This window comes from Danio rerio, chromosome 11 (assembly GCF_052040795.2).
Source record: "Danio rerio strain M-AB ecotype USA chromosome 11, GRCz13ab, whole genome shotgun sequence".
In the NCBI taxonomy this organism is placed as follows: domain Eukaryota; kingdom Metazoa; phylum Chordata; class Actinopteri; order Cypriniformes; family Danionidae; genus Danio; species Danio rerio.
In genome coordinates this window covers 10,513,811-10,536,500 of record NC_141031.1, presented here as the reverse complement: position 1 = coordinate 10,536,500, position 22,690 = coordinate 10,513,811, and the positions used below count along the sequence as shown (strand labels likewise).

The 22,690-nt window shown below is 36.7% G+C and overlaps 1 protein-coding gene across 19 annotated transcripts in view; it reads left to right on the top strand.

Moving 5' to 3' along the window:
* Positions 1 to 22,690, top strand: part of nlgn1 (neuroligin 1) — a 786,090-nt gene that overhangs the window by 117,293 nt on the left and 646,107 nt on the right. For 16 of the 19 annotated variants that reach the window (XM_087271568.1, XM_087271573.1, XM_087271572.1 and 13 more), the window contains one exon: positions 18,817 to 18,917. The gene's annotated coding sequence lies outside the window, so the exon portion shown is untranslated. Of the gene's footprint in view, positions 1 to 15,079; positions 15,167 to 18,816; positions 18,918 to 22,690 lie in introns of those variants that run through there. The other 3 variants (XM_087271570.1, XM_087271574.1, XM_087271585.1) reach the window with 3 other exon arrangements.

The window sequence follows — 22,690 nt, the reverse complement described above, 5'->3', positions numbered from 1 at the left end:
AGAATTTGCTTTTTGGAAAGTGGCGGGCCGTTGCTCACAGTGAAAGCCACTCTTAAATGTGCCGTCAGCATTTAGCACTGAAAGAAATTAACCTTGTGGCTCATTCTCAGATGTCAAGTTTGTTTTTCTGTTTATCTTTTTTTTTTCCTGCAGGATTTGACCCAACAATTAATGGGGTTTACCTAATCACGTGGCACCTTTAAGAGAATTAGATGAATTCGTTCTTAATTAATTAATCTTATTAATTCTATTAATTAGATTTAGTTGAGAATAAGTTGTTTTTTTTCATCTTTTTTTTAAATAAAAGCAACTATACTAAAGCACACTTTCCACCATTACTTTATGATAATGATTTATACTTCTGTGTCAAGAGCACGCGTATGGTCCAGCGCAGCCTTTATGTGGCCGCATTGCCGTAGTCGTGGCTGACGTTCACCTCTCCAAAAATGTAACAACACATCGCAATGACATGTAGCACAAGCTCTGTGATTGGTCAGCTTGGTGGTTGTGATGCTGCTAGGGGGGGGAAGTTAGGACGATTCTTAGGGCCGAAACAAATGGTTGGGCCCTAGAGACATTATTTAGGGCCTGCGCCCTTCACTTTCATCAGCGATCTCCCATCGACTCGACCCCACCCCACCCCGCCTCTTACGCCGGTGTTCACTTTTATCAGCGATCTACCATCATCCCCCCCAAACCCCCCCCGGTCTTCACTTTCGTCTGCGATCTACAACAACAAACTCCATCCACCCACCCCACGGTCTTCAAATTTATCTTGTCAGAGGGCCCGTGGTGGCCAGCGGTGCTCCAGGTGGCGGTACTGAGTGCCGCGAGCCTGATGGAGCGAGTGTTTACAACTGTGGAGTCCGGTGAAGAAGCTTGTCTACAGGATCCTGGCTCTGAATAGGCTAATTTTAGCTACTTGTACATTTAAGGTAGATTCCAAAAATAAAAAAATAAAACGCGTACGAAGAAACTCAATAAAGAAAAACATAATATAACCTAACCTATGCTTCAGAAATGCTATTGCAGAGCAACACAAACAGCTCGTAAAAGTATAAATGCATGGGTACCCGCTAGGCATGCGCAGTAGGTCACGTTGATCACTCGATGAAGGTGTAAACCACATGCAGAGGTTACAAAAAAGGCTGGTTTATACTTCTGCGTTGAGTGATTGTCATGACCCATGGCAGGTTCTGGCCCTATGGAAACATTTTCAGACAGAAGTAGGTGTAGGTCACGCATGAAGTAAAGAATGGAGGGAGGGGGGTGTTAGGAGGGGGTGGCGCATTGAAAGTTAAAAACAGTGGGAGGGTGTGCTGTGGACAAACGTGAAAAGCGTGGGGGTGGTTGGTTAGTGTTTCCTCCAGGATTTTTTCCAGCTGTGGTGGCAGGCCTTTTACACAAATCTACCAACTACCTATGGCGTTATTTCAATAACAAATGGAGATATGTCGAAATCGCATTTATATAACATGAGCATGCGAACTCTTTGTCTGCGCATCAATTTCCTCTGCTCGTGCACAAAACTTCTTGCACAACCTCAAATATACGCTGCTCAAGCACAGATCTTCTTGTGCGCTTTCGAAAAAACACTGCTGAAGTGCGATTTAGTGCATTTATGTCTCGTTAGGAAATCACAACTGTTTTAAGCGTTTGTTTATGGAGAATGGGGGCTATAGCACCTCTTTGGGGGATCATAACAGGTTTATAAGTGAAGACTGGGGCTGGCGGGCTGGCGTTATAAAACTGCCCAATTTTTCATTAGTCGCCTATGTAATTTTTTACCCACAAAACCGCCCAATCTGGCAAAACTGACTACACTACTACAGTTACAGAAAAGTTTACGCTGTTATAATTCACTTACCTTTTAATGTGTTTTTTTTTGCAATTATAACCTGCTATTAAAAAAAACAACAACAATGAATGAATGTTTTGAATGAGAAACTATAATGTAGCCGTGGCGGGATGGTTTTTGGTGTGGCGCCCCCCATGGTCTTGAATGTAGCGGAAACCATGTTGGTGAATGCCATGAAGGAAAGTGAAGAGTGTTGGGGGGCCTCAAATTGGCGTGGTTAGAATCATCATAACTTTTCCCCCACTAGGGGCACCCTTGACCTACCGCGCCTGGCTTGGACGTAGTTGTGCATTTAAACTTCTGCATGCTGTTCATGTTGCTCTACAATAACACTTCTGAAACTCTAGCTGGCAGGAGGTTTTTATGTTTCTCTGTGTCGAGTTTCTTCGAGGGTGCTTTTGTTTTTTTAGAACACTACAAGTAGCTCAAACTCGTTCATAAAGAGGAGAGAACCATCCCTCCAAGTATGGAACACTATTAAATATATTATAAAAAAGAAAAAAAAAAGCAAACACCAATTTACTTAAAAAATAAAATAAAAGGATAGTTCACAAAAAAAAAAAAAAAAAAAAACAATTCTGTCTTCTTTTACTCACCCTTGACTTGTTCCAAACCAGTGTTAGCTTTTGGCCTGTTGATATTAAATAATTTTGAAACTATCGACATACATAGTAGGAAAAACATATACAATGGAACAACTGAAGTATGAATAAATATACAATACTTCCTCTAAAATAAAAACGTTTTAAATTATTCAATTCTACTTATGTTTATTTCTATAGAGCTTTTACAATGTAGATTGTTTCAAAGCAGCTTAACATAGAAGTTCTAGTAAATTGAAACTGTCAGTCCAGTTATTTTTAGAGTTGAAGTTCAGTTTATTTCAGTTCAGTGTTGTTTTAATTTCACTGCTGAAAGTCCAAACAGTGAAGAGCAAATCCATCAATGCACATCTCCACAAGTCCCAAACCAAGCAAGCCAGTGGTGACTTCAACTGAAAACTTCACCAATTGACGAAAGTGAAGGAGGAAAAAACCTTGAGAGAAACCAGGCTCAGTTAGGCATGATCATTTCTTCTCTGGCCTCTAAGTTTTTTGGTTTGTTTGTTTTTTTTATCCAAATGTTTGTTTGTTTTTCCATGTTTTACCAGGCATTTAACGTCCACAAACCAGGATTGAAGCATCTTCCATTATAATTGTTCTGACACACAGCTGTGGTGATAAAGTAAAGCTGAAGTAAATCGCTGTAATTCGTTACACACATGCACTGTTTTAAAACATTTTAAACTCACTCTTGATCACATTTGATGATGATTGATGATCCAAACACACTGAACAGACCTTTTATTCCCGGTTGCTTTATGCACGTCCTGTCTTATTGGTATGATTATACACGTGACTACCAAGACATGTTAATATGCAGCTGTCAATCAAAACGGTGGGCGGGAGGACTGCACTCCTACGTCAAGTTGCGGTCAGTCTGAAAACTGCTCCAATTGGTCCACCGTTTTGTTTAATTGAAAAAAAAAAAAAGGACTGGGTGTTTATATTACTCCAATATGACAGCCTTTACACTATACCTACACACGTCTGTCCAAACAGCTTGAAAAGTAGATTTTTCACAATAGGTGTCCTTTAACTTTAAAAACAATGCTGAAAATATATAAAACCCAGTGGTTTAAATTGGATATTAATACCATTAACCTTATGAAAGTTTATTATTATTATCTTCTTTTTGTGAACTGGTATTTCTGTTTAACTGTCAGCAGTCAAGAGGTCACTCTATACTAGCTGTTTTCTGTTCAAATGTTTAAGAAGTGGTGCTTTTTTCACGTGGTGTTTTGTCAAGCAAATGAGAGAAATAAAATAAGCTGTACATTTCTATCTATAACCATAAAGGTAGCCTTACAACTCTCAATTATGCCACAGATAGCTGACGTTATCGCTATACTTAGCCTAGACATTAGCAGCATTCACGTCATCTCATAATTATTGTAATTTCAGGATGACAACTCATCAACTATAGTGATGATTTACTTAGAGGTGTTCACAACTTCATAACAGGAACACAGTGTTTTTATGGCAATGCTATCAACAGCTATACATAACATCTAAATGAATAGGACAGACAGGTTGTGGGATGCATTCTCTATATGACCAGAAAATAGAAGGTAAAGTTTAGTGTACGTGTCCATCTATTAGTCATATGGCAAAACTAACAGCATGGGTGAAGGTAAATGCCTGAATGCCTTTTCTTGTACATCTGAAATAAATATTTTATTTGTTAGAATTGATTTTTACACAATTTGCTCATCTTCCAATGACAGTTGGGTTTAGGGTAGGGGTTTGGTTCCACGCTTCCTTTAAAAAAATAAATAAATAATGTTTTTGTACAATGTATGAATTCACACGAACTAGCCACTAAACTGACAAAACATAAAATAGTTACATTTCCTTGCTAGATCTGGCTTAAAAACTCCATATTGTTTATGTTGAACCCAAATATAAGTTGAAACAACCCAGCATGTTTAGAGTTAATTAATCCATCATTTCAAGAGTTCACACCAAGATATTGTTTGACAACTGTTAGCAAGTTTGCAGGTTTGACATGCTGTCCCGGTAGAGAACCCTGAGCTCGGAGATAGTTGAGCCTAGGTCTCCTGGTCCATAGAGCATGTGAGGGGAGTACGAGATCAGGTGGTTCTCGAGAGCTCCCCTGGTAAAGGAGGAAAGGAGGAGAAGGGGTGGATGGGGGGTAGTTCTGACTAAAGGCTGATTTATACTTCTGCGTCAAACGCCGGCGTATGCTACGGCGCTGACGCATAGCCCTTCGCCGTGGCCATCGCCGTCACTGACGTGTACCTCTCAAAAAATGTAACTACACGTCGCAACAACGCGTAGCGCAAGCTCTGTGATTGGTCGGCTCGGTAGCGCTGACGAGTCGGGGCGGGACCGAGAGCCGCGCGAATGGCGCTAGCGATTGTTTACAAGTGTGCAGTCCCGTGAAGGAGCTCCTCATAGTTAAAGTTGTTGCACGTCCGCCGGTTCCTGCCTCAAAATGAGTGAGTTTGAGCCACTTGTACATCCCGGAAGTGTTCAGGAAACGCAATAAAGCAGCGAAGAAACTCGACACAGAGGAAGATTTACACCTCACTGCCAACTAGCATTTCAGAAGTGTTAATGCAGACCGACAGAGACAGCGCGCAGAAGTATAAATGCACAGCCACGCGCGTTGCATGCGCCGTGGGTTACACCGGTCACTTGACGCAGAAGTATAAATCAGGCTTAAGATACTTATAGACAGTTTGGAACAATCTGATTGGCTAGCTAATGAGTGTAGATGAATGGCCAGCTACAGTCAATCATATCATGTGCTCCTCTCGAAATTAGTTTGTGAAACTTCATTTAAAGGTGATCATTTTGTATCAAATCTTTGAAATGCATTTTGGGCATGCAAGTGCAGCTTCTACAGCATCTCTTTCAATGGGAAAACCTAAAGTTCTCCAATTCTGTTAAGAAATTTGGAAACACCAAGGAAATTAAACAAGTTTTCCATATATTACGCTTCTAAATGTTCAAATCATGATGACAAAGAAAAAAAAAAAAATGTTTTTAGCTTGCCCAAGCTAATGCATTTACACAAGGAGGAGGCAAATTCACAACACCAAATCATTTATGGCTGTGAAACTATTAAATAATGATTCCCCTAAAATCTGTTAAATACAAAAGAGAAATACAATATGTAAAGAATTATTATTAATTTATAATTATTTGAAAGTGCTTTATTTTATTTTTTGATCTACTTAATCACTGCCATATTTTACTTTTAAGGTTTAAAACAAGACAGAATATAAAGTAAATTTAATGGATTGTACTGTTGTTTATCAGCATGCCGACTGTCCCGATTGAGTACATTTCCTGTCATCTTTGCAGTGATGTATAATGACAAGTGTACAAAGTCGCATTTATCTTTAGCAACAATGGGAGGATGAATAGCGCATGGCAGACACATTCCAGATATATAGATATCTTCAGATCTGCTTTATCGTTTTCGAATACTTCTGTTTTGACAGACCACACTACTGTGTGAAAACACAGCTTTCAAATGTGTCCACTTCAGAGAGCATCTTTAAAAAGCAGGGAAAAAAAAAAACTTTTCAGAGAACATAAAGGCAGTTTTGGTCTAAACGTAAGGGTGGAAGAAAGAAAAAGCTTTTGCAATTGTGTCTGGAATAATGTACACTGGAAAATCTAACCAACAGCATAACTGTCACTTTTTTTTTTGTTTACTTAAAGTACAACAGTTTGTTCATTATGTGAAAATGTATTAATCTATACTCTTTGTACTCATTTTTTTATTCATAAACCCCTAGTTAAGATAAATTGATTTGTATTGGTGAAATTAGATTAAGCTACATTATAGTTCCCACCATGATTTAATATGTCTCTAATCTATAAATAAATGTTGATATAAAGTTTTACAGTGTTTTTGTTTCCACAAAAATAATAGGACATTTTTCTTTAGATGGTTATATTGGCAGTGTTTTGTGTGTATCAGCCCTGGATGACTTGTGTTCTAACACGTGCTGTGCCTCGCAATTTTGACGGATAGCACCAGCAGCTTAAAAGCCTTGGGTGACTTGCATTCTACTCATTGAATCAACTTAAATAAATTACTTCTTATACCTAAAATAATTAAATTTTTTTCAAATTATTTATTACTGAAAACCGTAATACAATAAGTGGAAACTAGTTAATTCATGTTGTTGTAACAGGCTGATGTAATATGTTTAAGTTTTCTCTTTTTACAGTGTAATCACCTGCTGTGCCTCGCATTTTTGACAGAGAGCTCTGTGCACCTGCAGCTAAAAAAAAGTCAATTCTTTGTGAAAAAAAAGAGCCCAATGTCATGCATTTATCTTTATTCATTATCTTAACTGATATACTATAGTATCTATCATTATCCAGGGCTTCTGGAGCTTATACTGTAGAATGATTAATTCAATTGCTCTAATGGCTTGATTGTATCTCATTAAATGCTAATAGCGACTGATAATAAATCAAATATCAATGTAACAAGGTTGTGGAGAGTCATGAAGTAATAAAAACTATGTAAATGAAAATTATTTACCAAATTTTGCTCATATCCTGCACATCCATGTTTTTTTATGAGAGAAAAACCCATGTTTGTTATGTGACATGTTTGTTAATGACTTAAAAGTCTGGTAAATAAAAATAAAAAAATAAATACATTTAAAATATAATAAAACTAAATTAAATTAAGCAAAATTAAATAAAGTAAAATTAAATAAAGTAAAATAAAAGGTAAAAATATTAAATTAAAATAAACTTAATTTAATTTAATTTAATTTAAAGCTCTTAAATCTACCTAGTATTTTTTACAACCCTTTTTATTTGAAATTGTTTATACTTCTTTTTTTTCTCTCTCTCTCTCTGGAGGTATGAATGTAATTTCTGCAATACTTAAATCTTGGTATTGTTATGCAACACATAAATAAACCTTTCAGTTTCCTTAGAATTTAAGGTGAAATTTTTAAGCCAGTTATTTCTCTGATTAAAGACATTAGCTGAAATGTGTGTTTGATGGGATTTTGCATGTCAGTGTCACGTTTGAGTACCATATTATAAATTGGATGGATAAAAATGTAAAAACATAACTCCTTCTGAGCTGAAATAAATTTTAAAGGGCAAAAGAACCGCTTTTCCTTTTAATTTAAGTAATCTTACAAGTAAGTTAACACTGCACAAAAATAAAGTAAAAATCCCTCAAAACAAGAGTACTGTTATGATCACCTGGGCCCGGTTTTTCAAAAGGTTTAATCCGGATAAAATTGATCCGGATTTAGTAATCCTGTTTTTGCGATCCGTGATCACGTAATCCAGCTTACTTTTTGAGCCAGATTTTCAAAGCAACATCAGATTGGATCAATCTGATCCAGATAGGAACTTTTCAGGATCACTAAATCTGGATAACCAGTGCTTAAATCTGGATTACCAATGCTCAAACAGGATAGGAAATCACAATGTAGAACTCTAGATATGTAAAGAACAACAAGTAGAATAGCCAGTTTGGGGTCAATATAAGTTTGTTTTTATTTGAAATGAAAACACACACATTTAAAAATAAAAATAAAAAGAAGAAAAACCCCACCCCATCCTCTTCCAGCAGTCCACTCAACTGAGACCTACAACACAAACACTGTACATTGAGGATGTTTAAAACAAGTTTCCAATATATAAATCTATATATATATAAAAAAAGTAAAAAGACTTAATGTTAAAAATTTCAGACTTCCTCATCTGATGTGGAAAGACCAGCTTGTCTGAGTGTAGCCTTTAGGAGGCGGATCTCAAGTCTGGCCTTGGTTTGCTGCAGTTTGGTGAGAGTCAATTGTTCCTCTGCCAGACGAAGCTGTGCTTCAGCCCTTTCATTCTCTTTTTGCAGAAGTGCCTTGTAATCATCTTTGTTTGATGAAGGGCGCTTCAAGCCTTTCCTTTGAGATCCTGAGGCAACTACCACTAGCTCACCAATGAGGATCCAGCTTCTTCCTCAGGAACAGAGCTGAGATTCAATATAAATACGTTCTCTGGATCAGCCTCAACTGGCATATTCTCCTCCTCAATCGAAGGCTCACCATCCCCTACAACACCTTAAATGCCATGGAGAGCTTGCGACTTCTCACCTCCAATGATGTCGAGGACCACATCTGTGTAATCTCCCTTCTTAAAGGGCTTGTTGCCTGTTTGTGGGTTTTTGGCTTCAGCATGATCCTTCGTTGCCCTGGCCTTAAGATTCCTCCACCGCAATTTGATCTGATCTGTGGTCCTCCTCTGGCCAGACCCGATGGCATTCACATCTTCTGTGATTAAAATCCAAACATCATTTTTCTTTTTGTTGGTATCCTTAGCAGAATTAAAACTTCCCACTAATGTTCCATAATGACATCTAACACTCTCTAGTAATGCATTGGTTTTAGCAGCAGTAAAGTTACAGCTTCTAGAGTCCATGGTTCTATTGCTTTGCTATAGTGAACATTGTTCGTCAATTATAGGCTTTGGGTCCAATTGCCTCAATTGAACACAAGCCAAAACTAATCAGTTGTAATAGGTGTGTTTGAAAAGACCAACTAAACAGCCATATAAATCAGCCTTTCTCTGAGGATTCACAGAGAGACAGTAAAATGGCAGGTGTTGTCCACCGCCACCACCACTTTGCCAGGAGAGGATACTGTCAAAGGGTGTATGTTAAACGTACCAACCCACTGGAGCAATACACCACTGAGGAGCTGTATGTCCGATTTCGCTTTTGGAAGGCTGATATAGAGTACCTTGTGAACCTTCTCAGGCCAAAACTTCAACACAAAACCCAAAGGAGTCACAGCCTGTCAGTGGAAGACCAGATCCTCATTGCTCTCCGATTTTATGCATGTGGGATTTTTTATCAAGTTGTTGGTGACTATATTGGAGTGGTGAAATCAGCTGTGTGTGATATTGTGAGAGATGTGTCAATCGCACTGGCCAGCCTGGTGAATGAATTTGTTTCTTTTCCAAAAGACAACCAGATTGCCCAGGCCAAGCACAGCTTTTTTCTTTTGGGGAACATGCCCAATACTATTGGAGCAATCGACTGCACACATGTTCATATACAAGCACCTTGTGAGAATGAATGGGAGTTTATAAACAGAAAGGGAAGGCACAGCATCGATGTCCAACTTGTGTGTGATGCTGACCTCATCATCACAAACTGCGTTGTCAAGTGGCCTGGGTCTGTCCATGATGCGCGCATTCTGAGGGAGAGCGCTCTATATAAAGACCTCCAAACCAACCGACCGGATGGCATAATATTAGGAGACAGTGCCTACCCACTCCTACCATGGCTGATGACACCTTTTCTAACAGCAAATACACCAGCGCAGGCACGCTTCAACACTGCTCATTGCAAAGCAAGATGTGCAATTGAGCGTTTAAATGGAGTTCTTAAGAGGCGATTTGCATGCCTTAACTACCTGAGAGCGGAACCACAGAAAGCATGCAACATAATTCTTGCCTGTATTGTCCTGCACAACATCGCTTCTAAGCGCAATGTCCCTCTCTGTGCTGACAATGATGCACCTCAGCCCCTTGAAGACCCAAACTAACCTCCTGCATTTTGCCAGAATGAGCAAACAGGACGTGCAACAAGGGATGCAATAGTTAGACACTATTTCTGATTAGGGTTTGTTTTTGATTTAAAAAAAAGTGATTGTCATTCTTTGCTTTTTTCTGGTTATTCTGTAATCATTGCGTACATTACTAATAAATATTCTAAAAACAAAAGTATTTTCTATTGTGATGAATATATATCGATTAGTTCCAATAAAATGTATTGTTTTTGGTCAATTTTGAAGGCTGTTTGGGGGATTATTTTATGAGGCCAAACTCTTTTTTTTATTTTGCTGTAGGCCTATGCTGAAAGGGTAAATACGTTAAAGCTAATAATCACGATAGCCTGACAGATGAACAAATAAAATTAAAACCTTATGAATAAATAGTATATCTCGTAAGATACTGCATGATCTAAAAATAGTATTATTTAATACATTTTTTAAGTTTTCATTACATTTTGGGCATGAAATCCACACTAAATCCACCCTTCTGATGGGATCAGTTTAATCCAGGTTTTTTGGATCAAAGTGATCCAGATCCTACAAAAAACCCAAAGTAAAGGTTTGATCCGGATCAAAACCAAGATTAGATTACCTGATCTAATCCGATTAGGTAATCCGTTTTTTTCTTTTGAAAAACCCATTTTCAAGATTTGATCCAATCCCTCATCCAAAATCCTAGTGGATTACTTTTGAAAAACCGGGCCCTGGGACCAAGCAGTTGCAAATCGCTGGAAAACTACAATTCGGCCACTGGACAGAACTACTACTACCAAAATGCCTTGTGCCAATCTACACCCGCTACAGATGAATATAATTCATACGTTCACACACACACACATAGCTTAAGCTTGTACAACTAATTTTCAGGACTATAAATACACCTCGCTCACTCACACTAGTTGCTGAGTCTTGTTATCCTGTAGCACTTTGAAGACTTGCCTTGCCTTGTTTTATCATTTTGATTCCTTTCTGCCTGTACTATTAGCTTGTTTGTAACCACGATTCTGTATTTCTATATATGCATCTGTTTGCCCCTGTTTTGACCATTGCCTGTCTGACTACTCTTGCAAATGGATTTTGTGGGTTTTACGATGTGGTCACATTTTGATGAAACTCTTCATTAGTCCTTTCTCAGGTAATTCTATTCAAATTTAATAAACTTTATCTATCCCACAGAGGTTAGAAAATAGTTTTTAGACATATGCTTACATTTTAAAGAGCCTTAATCACGAGTTATTTCCTAACTTTATTTTACATTTAAGCTGTATACAATACACGTGTATCATTTCATGTTTTATTATTTATAACTAATTATGTGGCAACCATAGCAAATTATTGTCATTGAATAATTTCATTTTATAGTATTCTGTGAATTACTTTTAATTTACCTTAAACACTTATGTGTTCCATATTGCAATACAATACAATCACACAATAGCAATGCTTTCCCACATGTTTTTTAGCTATTAAAATGCCCTTATTTCTGTATATGGTTTGACGAGAAATGTAAAATCCCATTCTTACATGAACAACAGTATGAAATGAAAGTCTTAAGCTAAAGTATGTGACCATCGTAAAGTACACTACACATTTTCTTTGACATCTGTGGAAAAAACAGGACTATGAATGTTTTAAAATCTGTTCTGAGCATTAAGTCATTTAGTGTAGTATAACATCCTTGACGTTACATGTCTAGGAGTGAGTAACTCCAAGTGAAAAGTTGGTTGGGGTGAGTGTGGATCCTTCACGACAACACACCAATGCCAGTTAAATAATTTATTGTAAATGAAATGTACAATTGTAAATCAAAACTGGGAAGCAAAATTAGACTTCAGGAGCCCGTTTCAGAAAGGAGGTTAAGGGAAAACTCAGAGTATTTTAACCTTGAAATGAGAGAAACTCTGGGTTTTCCGTTTCAAAGTGGCAGGCTTGTCAAACTCGAGAACGTAGGGTAAGTCAAGCCTCTTTCTGAAAGAGAGGTAGCTTTAACTCGGAGTCAATTACTGTGGTAACTTACTCTGTGAACCTAAACTGGTCAGGTTTTATTCTCTAAACTCAGAGTTTCTGTCAGTCTCCTCCCCTTTTTTTAAAGACGAAGTGGTATTTCTCGCCTTAGCCTTAAGTTTCCACCCACCTATTTTAGTGCTCATTTTGAAGATGCGCATAAAAAGGATTGATGGAAACTTCATGATGCACATAACCTTTAAAAAAAATGTGCATAAAAACATGCTCATAACCAAGTAGAATAAACTTTGTTTTGATAAGAAAAGATGGCATAAACTGCGATGAAAACACTTTTATCGAACAAATTCCAGTATGTGCATTAAAAAAAGGTTTATTATAAGAGATGATGATATTGATGTGTATGAATGGATAAATGTTGTTTTGGAAATTCTAATCCTAAAATTCTATTAATTGCCTCCAGAGTGTCAAAAGCGTCTGTTCTCCGCGTCTCATGGCTTCAAACGCCCTCACGGGTTCATTGTGCGTCAACATTGTCTTCTGAGTGAGCCAAGTACATTTATTAAAGGAAGAAAAGATTGACGCAGATTCTTCTACCGCCGTAAATTCTGTTTTAAGTGTTGATGTTTGGCACCAGATAATCAGGAAGTGGAATTGAAACGCTGCTTTATTTATACATCGCTTATGCATTATTCCAGTTTTGCACATAAATTTAGTAAATATTTTTGGGTCGAAACATAGCTATTGCCTACATTTCAGTCACACAAAGAACAAAGTCAAGTACGAGAATGACTTGGCTTGTCCTTTTTTAATAAATAATTTTCTTAAATTCACTGACCTTCGACATACTGTTACTAGATTAATGGGATTATTACTCATTCTAAAAGCTATTGTTTAGTTCTGCTTACATTCTAAATGTCATATCAGCCTCTATCACTTGATCAATAATAGAGGCAGACACCCAAGTACACTTTTAAACCCAATAAAACTGATCAACGTGTATAAAAGTGGGAACGTGTAAAAAATGTATAAATGTCACGCATTACAATACTTAATTTTTTTTTTACTTAAATATGTAATTAATTTTAATGTTAAATTACGCATTAACTTGAGCAGCTGTTTTCCCACGCAAGCTGTCTGTTTCACTGAAGCAGTGGTGTTGCTTTTTTAAATATATGCCAATATTTGCTATAACTTTGCATGAGCACATCAAGTTCAGCTGGAGAAAGAAATGCTGATCTCTTTTTTTTTTCTCAGATGTTGCCATGGTCACTCATAATATCTGTGCTACATTGATAATTCCTTTTTATAGTCGCGGTTAGCGCGCTTAACTCTGAGTTAGTCTACTCAAAGTTAAGTGACCTATCTCAGATCAGCTATTCTGAAACCGAAAACGCAGAGTTTTTAATCTCTCGCTAAATCAACTCAGTTCAAATTTAAACTCAGAGTTGGTTGAACCTCTTTACTGAAACAGGCCCCAGGAGGAGGGAAACAAGGCCAAAACAACAAACAGAACTACATTAGCTAGTGAGTAAAAATGGCTGACAAAGTAAAAGTAAAATTAAATTAACAACAGAAAGAAATGTACACTAAACTCCCCAAGTAATTAAACAAGAGAAAATGGAAATAAAATGGCAACCACCTCTCTACAGCTTCCAAACAGTTACATTTCAAAAGCAGCGTTTAAGCAGTTTCAAATGCTTTACAACAGATTTTAACTTTAAATAAGTTAGTCACAATAATCTTTCACAACGCATTACAGAACTGAGGGTGAGAGACCGCGCTCTGGAAGCAAGCTGCAATGTAACTTGCAACTGATCAGCTTTTAAGCTTGCAGGGCAACGAGCAGCAGGTGCAAGTAATTAACTATCTCTCCTCAACACCTAGCTGAGAAACGAGTAACAGAAGGAGAGAAAGAAGAAACCCAACACAACACTTTCAAAACACCATGGAATGCAACAGTGGGTACAGTAAAGCTCAGGCAAAAACATATAATAATTTACTTACACTTTGTTGAACCGAAAATAAATGATTCTGAAGAATGATGAAAACAAGAAGCCATTGACCTCCATAGTTCTCATCTTCCTGCTGTTCATATCAGTGGATACTTTTTAAGAGCAATCATCAAAATGAGCTTATATGTATGAGTACATTTTTTGTGTGGGTGGAATATCCCTTTAAATAATGAAATGAATGAGGACTGTGCACTGTTTCTGTAAGATGACTTCTGTTTTAGAATTAAATGTTATTAATTATACACTTAATCCAATAAACTGGAGAATACGTCGAGCAGAATCATATCAGGAATGATTTGCTGTTGTCATTCTGCTTGTTAATGTAAAAACATATTGTAGCAATGGTGGGTTGTTTGTTTTTAAGACCCCCTCACTGTCTGCACTTCTGGCCTCAACCTGTGAGACAAGGCTTGCAGAAGATGACAGAAAGTAATCTTAATAATTAATAGGAATGTCCATTTATACATTTTTTTATAAGCGATACATCTGTGATTTTTGAGAGTGGAAACTGAGGTGAGTCACGGAGGTCAGACTACATAAAATTTGGGTATGCACTGATTTGGGACATGTAGTGAAGTTGTTTCACTGGTTGCTTTGAGATAACAAAAAGGGAAAAAAAGCTCTTTTTAACATTATTGTCTCATTTTGTCTTTTATTTTGATACCACAGGTCATGGCCTTTCATTTGAAGTATATTTTTCTTCTTGATGGTGGTTATCATACTGTTGGTTGAATGTGCTCCAAATATATAATATTTTTCCCCTATATTTTTGTAAAATTTATGATTTCACTATAAATATTTCTGTTTGAACTGTTAACATATACTACAGCATGCACTGAACGATCAAATTACAAATTCTCAAACTACTGTAAATGAGTAGTTTTCCTCAGGAATTGTAATTTGAGTAGTTTTATAAATGTTTACGTTTACTTATACCCCCCTCCCCTTCATTTTATAAACACTGTGTAGTATTTTAAAATCAGTGTTTCCTTAAGATTAAGCCAGGGGTTTCCAAGTCTGTTCCTGGATGCCCCCTTATCCAGGAAAGTTTTGGTTTAACCCTAATTGTTCACACCTGAACCTGCTCATCAAGGTCTTCAGACTAGAAACGTTCAGGCAAGTGTTGTGTATGACTAGGAACCGCTGGATTACGCCAATTTTCTGGTTTGTAGAAATCTGAATATTATTCTTGTCATACAGTACATGCAGCCTAAAATGTTGTTTTGTGTTCACAGCTCCTAAAATTGCAATGGCAGTATGCTATCTCCATTGTAAAAGTGTCCTTGTGTCTCAGGTGTTTTGTGTTTACTGTTTTGACCAAAATTATAGTGACAAAAGACCAGTTTTCCTTTCAATTCTATTGTTGGCAGATGACAAATATGCCTCCCACAGTGTGCACTCGAAGAGCTGAGCTGTCATTAAAAGCATTTTGGGGATTTTTTGTTTTTATAACTTGACTCATGAAATGATATAGGCAATGCGGTTAATAAAGTATTTTACAATTTTATGTTTTTAGTATGAAGCTCTGGGGTTTATTTCGGTTAATCATAGGCTTGTTCTTGTTTGCTGTGCTTTTTTTTCTTTTCTCTAGGAAAATTTGGCAATACAAATGAGTCAAGGCTAGTACAACTTTCCCTGTCATTTCCTTCCACTACACACACACACAAAGAAAAAAAAATCTCTATTATGCATTTTATTATCACTAGTTGTACAGTTTGGTTTGGGTTTTGTGTAAATGTGCTTTTTGCTATTTTTCAGAAAGTGATGAAACCGCATTAAGCATGTTTCACACTGCAGCTAAATTAACTTATTTCTCTTTTCTTAATTCTGCTCTGTGGGGAAAAAAAATAACTGGGAGAAATGCTAAGACTACCGCTTGTCAAATATTGTAAGACTAAAATAGCATACAATAGCAAATCTTTGACGAGCTAAAAAAAAAATGCTAACTATATTTTGAAAATAAGCACAACGTACCACAATTGTCGACTTTATTATTAATTTTAATTAAAAAAATATATTATTAAGTCTCAATTTTATTTTAATAAGTGGCAGTGGAAACCCTTCAAAATCACACTCTGTGAAGCAATCTTCTAATAATATACAAAAGAGGGCACCTCTGCAGCTGATGTTCTAGCTAAAATGAATGATTATTTCAGTAATAATAGTAAAAGCCTAACATTTGAGACACTAGCAAGTTGCTGTAATCTAACATTATAGATCATCAGTCATCAGACTGTGCAGAGCTGCTGCCCTCCAGGAACTGAGTTTGACACCTGTGGCCTAGAAGGTGAACTGACAACCAGATTTAGCTGCAGTCATGCAATATCTGGTTATGTATATGCACAGTTCTCAAATTTACTGGGGTAACAACTGCATTCAATGTTCAAATTTTATATATGCATGCAGTGAGTACAGAACTGAACTGAATAGCTTGTAAATTATGCATTTAAACTTGCATCAAAGATGCGTTTTTTTTTTTTTTTCCTATGTGCAGTGCAAAACAATGTCACAGGAAATGAGTTAGTGTTGATATATGTTGCTAGAACTAGTTCTGCACAATACATTGACATTAAATTGCAACTGTGATTACCCAATTGATACAATTGCCATGCACATCTTGTCAGAGAAATTGTAATAAACTGTATTTATTCTGTGAAGAGAAGTAAATCTCCATCCAAAGGCCAGAAGATGCTCTTGAGTGGACACTCTAATAAAAAGAAAATGCTGATAGCAGTTGTTAAATTAAAGATTTAACTGCTTTTGAGGATTCAACGTGACAATCACACAAACATGACAACATATAACACCAAACAAGAAGAGAACGTTCACAATAACTGACTAAACCTGGATTTCTCTTGGGATGTTTTTTTGCTCCACACAAATTTTCTGCTCCAGTTGATTTATTTTTAAGTTGCATGAAAGATGCAATTGAGGTGAATATTGTGGCAAATTTGCTGCACACTTCATGGAAAGTGGCAGAAATTCACCCGTTTGTACATTTGCATATACTTTATAATCTACTCGCATGAATATTTAAATTCACATTTGGTTTTAACAGCATTAGAAGGCACTTCAACTCAAGGTGCCTTTATTTCATACAATGGATTTCAGTTATGAAGTAAATTTGGAGTCAAAACATGTTGTTGTTATTTAACGTGGTACTGCATTTTCACATGCTCTCAGATGTACAGCGGCAGCATTTATTGGGCAGAGCTGTATTATACTGAAACTCTGCAATCAGTTGTCATTATCACAGAATATTTTTTTAAATTCAATACTGCGTGGTTTTATCAAAAGCTGTAAGCTTCATAAAAATGTATAAACTACAGATCCCATGGCTTCACTGAGAAAGTCACATTAAGTTTAAAATAATATATAAATAATCTAATTTGATTATATAAATCAAATTATCATAAACTAGCAAAAAAATATTAAAAGATTTAATTGATCAAGCCCAAATACACTAAATAAACAAGTGTGCATGGTGGCAATGCATCAAGTGCACACTTACAACGTTGCATTTAAAACAAACAGTACACTGCGTCTTTTTTGAGAGTTGTGTTGTTAAAACTGCCAACTTGTCAATTATTTGATCACTATGATTGTGCTCTGGTCAGAAATAGTGAATGCCACATCAAGATGCCATATCATTGCTCTGGTTATAATAATGTCAATCATCACAATTTTGCCAGTGAAATGTTTAATTTAGGTTTATTTAGCGCAGTTGTTACTTTCCAAAACCTTACAGTGTGCGTGTGTGTGTGTGCGCGTGTGTGTGTGTGTGTGCGTGCGTGTGTGCGTGCGTGTGTGTGTGCGTGTGTGTGTGTGTGCGTGCGTGTGTGTGTGTGTGTGTGTGTGTGTGTGTGTGTGTGTGTGTGTGTGTGTGTGTGTGTGTGTGTGTGTGTGTGTGTGTATTAAAAAATGCATTTCTGAAAATTGAGATCTGGATTACATTCCGCATAGATTAACTACTATTTGAATAGACTGTAGCGCACCTCCTCATAAATTAAATTGCACTATGATCAAGTATGTAATCATTCTCAATGGCTCGCTCCCAACAGTCATTTCATAATTTATGGCAGTTATTAAATGAATTAATTCAGAAATCATTTTATTTTTGAACATACAGTAGGATCCTCATTCATTTATAGAGCAACTTCTATTTGGCTGACAGATTATTTACTGCAACAACCCGAAACTTGGCTCAGTTTTACAACTCCTTTTTTTTACACACAAATAACTAATGTGATATACATTTAAATAAGAAAAAAAATGACACATTCTTTGAAATCTTTATTAACCTTCTGCTATGGATCAAGTTTAAAATCAATGCTTTATATGTGAAATAAGCCCCAACTCTAACAATATTGTGACCTATCTATGAGTAAAGTGTATAAAAATCTGATTTTTGTATGCATCTTTATTCATAAACATTGCAATAATGGAAGCAAAAAAGACATAGAATATGTATTGTCTAATCTGTCATGAGAGAGAGCAGTTTTGATGTTTCCCGTGTCTGATTTTAGTTCAGTCTCCTTTTAGATGTAGTTCAAGGAGCCTGACAATAATTATTTGTAGATCACAAAGTTAGCTTTGCACACTGACAGACTGAAAAGGAACATTGTTGGAAAATTGCACCTCCAACCTGAGGACATGACAGGAAGAAGCACGCATTGCTGCGACTTTAAACGCTTTGGAAATGTTGTCATCACACAGAATACAAAAGCTGCTACCTTTGTATTTTTATCTGAATTGTGTTTTTGCGCTCCTGCTTGTCGTGTATGGAGCTAATATATACAAAATCTGTTCGACAGGGATCAACAAAGCTGTCTTTGATGGGATTCCACCCACATCCTCATGGCGCTCAAAGCGAGTTCCTACAAGGAGAATGGGGAGATAACAACTGACATCCAAGGTATTCTCGCCATATTTTCTGCACTCAAACAGGCAGATAAATGCATGAGCCGAGGACTAATCCATAAAGGGTTTTAAAGTGTGCCAGTGGTTTTCTGAACATCAGCTGGATCAATTTACTAGAGATCACTGACTACCGTTGTTAAAAAAAAAAAAAAAAAGTGCACTTAAGTATTCTTTCATAGTGTGCTTATGCAAATAATATACTTTAAAAAACACACTTGTGTCGATGAAATGTGATGGATTTTCAAAAATCGTAATATGTATATTCTTTGTCATTTATTTTGAATGAATCAATATCAGTTTTTATTAAATGCAATTAGTTAGGCTTTCTGTATGAGGTAAAAAAGAAGAAAAAGAATCAACCCTTGATAAGTTTATTACATCTTAATGTGTAATTTCTCACACAAATTTTCATTAAAATAAACAGCATAATGTTCTCAAGCTATTTATTTGCACAGTTTAGTTTTTACAGTATTGAATTAAGGTTAACGTAATCTTTTGAATAATATAAATGGATATTGATAATTGTTATTGATCTACAGACTGGGCCATGGTATGGATACACCTTGATAAAATAGGAATGGTTGGTAATATTAACATCCTGTTTTTGGCACATTAGTATATGTATGTGAGAGGGCAAACTTTTTAAGATGGGCGGTGACCATGGTGGCCATTTTAAAGTCAGCCATCTTGGATCCAACGTTAGTTTTTTCAATAGGAAGAGGGTCATTTGACACATTAAACTTATAGGGAATTTCACAAGAAAAACAATGGCAACTTTTTTTCTTTCACGAGTTATTCACAATTTTCTGACCACTTATAAAATGTGTTCAATGTGCTGCCCATTGTGTTGGATTGTCAATACAACCCTCTTCTTCCTCTCTCCACACTACTGATAGCAACACCGCAGGAGAAATGCCAGCACAGGGTTCCAGTATTCGTAGTTTCAGGTGCTGACAACTCTGATTTTGTGTATCTTTTTGGTCTTTTCCACTGTCAAATGAGCAGTCTGGCAAAATGACAGAGAAAGCTGATCATGATTGGTCCTCGTGTGTGCGTTTGAAATGCTGATTGGCTCAAAGAAAGTACCTTATAGAGCATGGGTGGGCAAACTCAGTCCTGGAGGGCCGGTGTACTGTATAGTTTAGCTGCAACACTAATTAAACACACCTGAACATGCTAACCAGTGTCTTCAAGATCACTAGAAATCTATAAGCAGGTGTGTGTGATTAGAGTTGAAGCTAAACTGTGCAAGACACCGGCCCTCCAGGACTGAGTTTGCCCACCCCTGTTATAGAGCCAAGCTAGAGTTCAACTTTGTAGATAAAACTATTTTTTGTTTGTTGTTTTTTAAATAAAAAGTCTTAAAGTGTAAACAACTTATAAAAAACATAGCATAATGTAAAGGAGTTGTCATTTAATAAGAATATGTGAATAACTCAATTTTGACAAAAATGTCAGATAAAACCTTATAATTCTAAGTTGATGATTTACCCATTGTTCACAAAGAAAACACTCAAAATGCTACCCATGTTTGTCAGTATGACTCTTTCAGCATTTCCTGATGTATGCTATGACTGCTTTTATTGACTGAAACATTATTGGATTGCAGGATGAAATTTCTGTGGGCCTTTAAAGCCTTAATTTGCCTTAATTTTCCACAGTTTAAGACCCTTCAAGTATTCAAAAATTAAGGCAGATGGTCTTAGAATGATGGCATGGAAGTTAGATAAATTATTATGGTTAAAGTTGCCACATGTTTAAACTGGTCTTCATCTCCATGATTCATAAATTTTCTATTGTGTGATAAAAAATGAAAATAATATGGGAAATATGCTTGAGCGATTGCGACACTATTCAACCGTTTTAGTCTAAATGACTTCTAAAACGAACTAAAGCCTAAGTGTTTTTGTGGGTAAGGCTGTATTCAAGCAGTGTAATATATTTCAAGCAACATGGAAGATGAAATCAATAATTCAGGAAACAGCAGACATTAGTACACATGAAATTGCATGAACAAAAAGGCATTCGCAATTTGTTCAGAGGAGTGAAAAAATGGCTTTTATGATGTGCACAAGTGACTACATGACGTGGATGGTTTTCTGTCGTGACCTGAGAAATGTACAGACAAAACCATCCAACTGAGAAAAACATTTGTCTGTATTTTGTGAGCATTTGATGGACAAACCTGGAGGCTACTGGTCCAGACTTAATTAAATTAACGTTTAATTCCAATTTCATTGATTTATTTTCCTTAGGCTAAATCATTAATTTATTTGGTGTAACCACATTGGAACTATTTTAGCATATGTTTTACACAGCAGATGCCTTTCCAGGTGCAACCCATTACTGGGAAATAGCCATACACTCTCATTCAAATATTCATACAATTTACATGCCAATTTACATGTAGTTCATCCAACTCACCTATATCGGAAACCGGAGCACCCGGAGGAAAACCCCATTTTATGCCCTTAATTCCATTTTTTTTTTTTTTTTTTTAAAATAAATAAATAAATAAATATTCTCTTTCTAGACACATGTATCTATTTACTGGCTTAATTTAAGGTTTTATTGATTAACAATTTGGAGGCTTGAGCCCCCTTGTCCTTCTCTTCCTCAAATGAAAGTGCCCTTTTTTACCGGGAGGTCATTGTAATTTATTTAATTTTAAAGATAATATGTATAATTAAGTGCATGTTCTATCTATGATCTGTCTATGATTGGCAGAGTGGCTGAAGTAAATTAGTCTGTCTATTAAGCATTGCTTAACAATTGACTAAGCTATACATGGCTTATATGTATTGGAGAGTTTGGCTGTTTCTCAATATGCGTTCTTCATTGGTCTTGTGTTCTCGTGTAACGTCATCATCAGCTGCCAAACTTCAGTTCCAATACTCAAGACCGCAAGAACAGAGGGACTTCCCGCATGTGTTCTTGATATAGAGGACACACCGATGCAGACTTGAGCCCCGAACTCGCTCTGGAAGTCCCAGAAGTCATTGCGACTGGAGGTGAGAAGCTCAGCATTTTTTTTAGATTTATTATTAAAGTTCAGAGAACTAACTTAGTCACCTCAGGAGCTTCTCTAAATGAAACGGTGAATATAAACATTACCATGGATATCTTTATAAAGGAATAAACACATTGAAGGTGTTTGTTTGCTGAAATTCATATTAAAATCTGTTTTATTTATGTTGTGCAACGTATATTCATAATTTTTTATGCAGAGTATATATTTTGAAAAGGGGAAAAAACGTAATCATAACAGTAAATCGTTGTATGAATGCTGTCCCTGCTGAAAAATCCAGCCTAGGCTGGTTTACCAGCCTGATTTTAGAGGGGTTTTGGCCATTTCCAGTTTGGAAAATGACCAACTAAATCTAGCTAAAACCAGCTTGACCAGCCTGGTTTAAGCTGGACATAGCTGGTATTGGCTTGACTCCCAGCCTGGCTAGGCTGGTCAAGCTGGTTTTAGCTGGTCATCTCCCAGCCTGACCAGCTAAGACCAGGCTGGAAATGGCTGGAAACCAGCCTGGAAATGGCCAAAACCCTTCTAAAACCAGGCTGGTTGACCAGCTAAAACCAACCAACCAGCCTAGGCTGGTTTAAGCTGGATTTTTCTGTAGGGGTAATGTTTAAATAATTTTCCATTTAAAATGCATGAAGGTCATGTGACCATCAGGAAGAACGCAGCATCTCATTTCTCAGAGGATGCGTTCTCTGCCCTCGCGGCCTCCTGAGTTTGTTCTTCCGAGGACACCTGGCAAG